We start from the raw sequence: 5063 nt of genomic DNA, 5'->3' as shown, positions 1-5063 counted from the left end.
CATCCCTTTTTCAACACTTTGCATGGTTGACATTCATTTGTTCTCCCACACGTGAGAACATTTTTATACTTGTACATTTAGTAACAGTTTTTGGCCACTCCAGTTTCTGCCAAGTTATACAGTCCCAGTCTTCATCATCTATCATTACCCCTGGAGCCATACATTGCCCTATCCCACCTCTTTCAGCCTTACTCACAGACATCTTTGTTCAGTGTATTTACAATATTGTGCTACCATAACAACGTATAATGCTATTTCTGGATCTATACAATCAATCCTGCTGAACATTCTGTAGTCCTTCAGCATCAAATGCCTGATATCTACCCTCTTTCTATCTCCTGGTATCCTTGTTATCAGCTTTTAACTCTCAAATTTTGCTCACTAATGTTAGTTCATATTAGTGAGGCCATACAGTATTTGTCCTTCTGTTTCTGGCTAACTTCACACAACATAATGTCCTCAAGGTTCATCCATGTTATATATGTTCCATGTCTTTGTTCTGTCTTACAGCTGCATAATATTCCATCATGTTTATATGCCACAGTTTGTTTATCCACTCATCCATTGTTAGACATTTCGGCTACTTTCATCTCTTGGCAATTGTGAATAATGCTGCAGTAAACATTGGTTTACAAATGTCTGTTTGTGTCTTAACTTTCAGATCCTTTGAGTATATACCTAGCAATGGAGTAGTTGGTGATATGGCAGATCTATACTTAGCTTCCTGAGGACCCTCCATACTGTCTTCCACAGTGGGTGCACAATTCCACTTTCCCACCAGCAATGAGTAACTGTGCCTCTTTCTCCACATCCTCTCCAGCACTTGTAAATTTCTGTTTTTTACATAATGGCCATTCTGGTAGGTGTGAGATGATATCTTATTGTGGTTTTGATTTGCATTTCCCTAATAGCTAGTGAAGTTTAGCATTTTTTCATATGTTTTTGAGCCATTTGTATTTCCTCTTCAGAAAAGTGTCTGTCCATGTCTTTTGTCCATTTTTTAATTGGGCTGTTTGTCTTTCTGTTGTTGAGTTGTAGAATTGCTTTATATATATGAGGTGATAAATCTTTATCTGATATGTGCTTTCCAAATATTTTCTCCCATTGTGTAGGCTACTTTTTTGCTTTTTTAAACAAAGTCCTTTGATGTACAAAAGTGTTTGATTTTGAGGAGATCCCATTTGTCTATTTGTTCTGTGGTTGCTTGCACATTGGGTGTAAGGTCTAGGAAACCACCTCCTATGACAAGATCTTTGAGATATTGCCCTACATTTTCTTGTAAGAGTCTTATGGTCTTAGTGCTTATATTTAGGTCTCTGATCCATTTGGAGTTAATTTTTATATAAGGTGTGAGGTAGGAGTTCTCTTTCATTCTTTTGGAAGTGGATATCCAGTTCTCCAAACACCATTTATTGAAGAGGATACTCTGTCCCATTTGCTTTGGCTTGACTGCCTTATCAAAAATCAATTGTCCATAGAAGTGAGAGTCTATTTCTGAACACTCAATTTGATTCCATCTGTCAGGACCCATGTCCTTATGCTAGTACCATGCTGTTTTGAGCACTGTAGCTTTGTAATATGCTCCAAAGTCTGGTAGTGTGAGACCTCTCACTTTGTTACTCTTTCTCAAGATATTTTTGGCTACTTGGGGCACCTTGCCCTTCCAAATAAATTTGGTGATTGGTTTTTCTATTTCTGCAAAGTAAGTTGTTGGGATTTTAATAGGTTTTGCATTGAATCTATAAATCAGTTTAGGTAGAGTTGACATCTTAATTATATTTAGTCTTCCAATCCATGAACACAGTATGTTCTTCCATTTTTTTTTAGGTTCTCTTTGATTTCTTTTAGCAGTTTCTTGTAGTGTTCTTTGTATAGGTCTTTTATTCCTAAATACTTGATTCTTTTGGTTGGTATTGTAAATGGATCTTTTTTTTAATTTCTTCCTCTTGTTCTGCATTACTTGTGTATAAGAACACTACAGATTTTTGCATGTTGATCTTGTAGCCTGACACTTTTCTGTATTCATTTGTTCTCTCTAATAGCTTTGCTGTAGATTTTTGTGGTGACAGTGGGCATCCCTGTCTTGTTCCTGATCTTAGAGGGAAAGCTTTCAATCTCTCCCCATTGAGTACGATGTTAGCTGTCAGTTTTTCATATATTGCCTTTATCATATTGAGAAAATCCCCTTCTATTCCTATCCTTTGAACTGTTTTAATCAAGAAAGGATGTTGAATTTTGTCAAATGCCTTTTTTGCACTGATCGAGATGATCATGTGGTTCTTTTGCTTTGATTGATTGATGTGGCATATTACATTAATTGATTTTCTTTTGTTGAACCAGCCTTGCATACTTGGAATAAACTCCACTTGGTCATGGTGTATAATTCTTTTAATGTGCTGCTGGATTCTATTTGTGAGTATTTTGTTGAGGATTTTTGCATCTGTATGTATTAAAGACATTGGTTTATAACTTTCTTTTTTTGTGTGTGGTATCCTTGTCTGATTTTGGTATTAGGGTGACATTGGCTTCATAGAATGAGTTGGGTAGCTTTCCCTGCTCTTCAATTTTTTTGAAGAGTTTGAGCAGAATTGGTATTAATTCTTTCTTGAAAGCTTGGTAGAATTCACATGTGAAGCCATCTGTTCTTGGGCTTTTCCTTTTTTGGGAGCTTTTTGATGACTGACTCAATCTCTTTACTTGTGATTGGTTTGTTGAGGTCATCTATTTCTTCTCAGGTCAATGTTGGTTGTTTATGCTTTTCTAGGAAATTGTCCATTTCATGTAATTTTTCCCATTTATTAGCTCATGGTTGCTCATAATATATTCTCATTATCTCCTTAATTTCTGCAGGGTCAGCAGTTATGTTTCCTTTCCCATTTCTGATTGCATTTATTTGCACCTGCTCTCTTTTTTTTTAGCTTAGCTAGGGGTCCATCAATTTTGTGGATTTTCTCAAAGAACCAGCTTCTTGTTTTGTTGATTCTCTCTATTGTTTTCCTGTTCTCAGTTTCATTTATTTCTGCTGTAATCTTTCTTATTTCTTTCCCTCTGTTTGTTTTGGGGTTTATTAGCTGTTCTTTCTCTAGTTCCTCCAGGTGGACAGTTAATTCCTCAATTTTTGCTCCCTCTTCCCTTTTAATATAGGCATTTAGGGCAATAAATTTCCCTCTCAGCACCACTTTTGCTGCATCCCATAAGTTTTGATATGTTTTGCTTTCATTGTCATTTGCCTTGAGGTATTTACTAATTTCTCTTGTAATTTATTCCTTTACCCACTGGTTTTCTAAGAGTGTGTTGTTTAGTCTCTGTATATGTTTTAATAATCTTTTCATTACCTCTAGCATCTTTTTCCTGAAGGTCTGTCTCTGGGATGAGTGTCTCCCCATATAGAATCAATCCCAGTCAGATTTTCCCAGAAAAGACAGGCCCAGGACTCACAAAGTGGGTGTTATCAGTATCAAGGTTCCCTGGGAATGAGACCCAGCAGGGTTCCAGGCTTTTCTGTGATGCCTCTTCTGAGCTTTGCCTGTCTTACCCAGGTGATGGTGCTTGTTAGCCTGCTGCTCCCTACATGCATAAAGTGGTATTGGGCTTTTTATTCAGTAGACTCTGTCCTTGTCAGAGCCAGGGGCATGGTAGAGATACAGACTGAGGCTGAAGGTGGGCTTAAACTTTTTCTGATTTCCAGATCCTGGGGTTTGAATTCTCTACATAACCATCACTGCATCTGTTGGGCCTTTCTCCTCTTTTTTTCACATTTCTTATTTTTATTTCAACATTTAAAATATTCACAGATGGGAGTATTATGTTCATTGACATCTCCATGGAAGGTGTACCTAACAAAGTAACGGTATTCCACAATTACAGAATTACATTTTGTGACTATGTAAATGTTTATCCCTAGAATTTATCTGGAAAAACACCACTTAAAATTTTTGAGCTTTCCACTGAATTAATTTCCATAGAAAGTGAGCTGCAAAGAATTTCAGGAGAAACACCTAAATTTACTCAGCACTTTTAAAAATTTCCATCTTTTGTAGTACTCTTCTAACACCATACTTCTGTCAGAAACACTTAATACTCAATTCTTTCTCTTTCCCCCCCAATAGCCAAGCCAGGATGTACTTTGTTTCAGTTTTTTTCCTCTTTTTCTGAAGAAGTTTCATAGAATAGGTTATCATCACAGCACCTTGCCTAGCTAATTAGGTAGGAGGTATTCTTCAAAAGCAATTCTTAGCCATTTATGAAGCAGAGCAAAAGACAATAATCAAATTTTAAAGAGATTTTCTTTTTTAGTGGTTGTTCTTTAAATAAAATGCAAGAGAAATGGAAATTGGTCAAATGTTGCTCATACTTTAAAAGACAAAGAAGGAAAACCCATTAGAAATCCCTGCTATTGAGTATATATATTTAAGGATAAAGCCTGTGTAGTGACATTAATTAAATTCATTGAGGCATTAGAAAGTAAGTATGATACCAATTTCACAGTGCTGAGCTTTCCTTCTGGGAGAAATCTTACCAAGAAGATAAGGTTTAAACAGAAAACAAAAATACCTCATCTTTTCTTTTCAATAGAAGTTCATTTCTTATTTTAACCCAGTTCTCATATCCTTTCCTACACTCAAAGATTAACAATTTCTATATATTGCATACCCAGTAATGTACCTAAAGAATTTAGCAGTTTCAACTTTCCAAATCTACCAGAGAAACACTCCATATATGGAGGTTTCACTCATACAATGCTAAACAGATAATGCCTATGTAATAAACTCCAGCATCATCTTTGAATTAGCAGATTCTTTTAAAATGCATACACCCCTGAATTCATATTAACCTAGGAAATTTACTCACTATTTCCTCTTCATCTCTACCAAACTCAAATTTCTATGTTCTAGCTACCATTGCTATATGCAAAAAAAAAAAAAATAGATTTCCCCTCCTCTTTTTTCTGTTTGGAGGAAAGATTGGCTCTTTGGACCACTGTTCCTTGCATGCTTGAAACATTGGCGGTCTCTCAAGAATCCCCCTTTCCCCCCTGCTTGGTGTGTGTTTGAGAAAGGGTG

Source organism: Choloepus didactylus, chromosome X (assembly GCF_015220235.1).
Source record: "Choloepus didactylus isolate mChoDid1 chromosome X, mChoDid1.pri, whole genome shotgun sequence".
In the NCBI taxonomy this organism is placed as follows: Eukaryota; Metazoa; Chordata; class Mammalia; order Pilosa; family Megalonychidae; genus Choloepus; species Choloepus didactylus.
Note: the sequence above shows the minus strand (reverse complement) of the source record.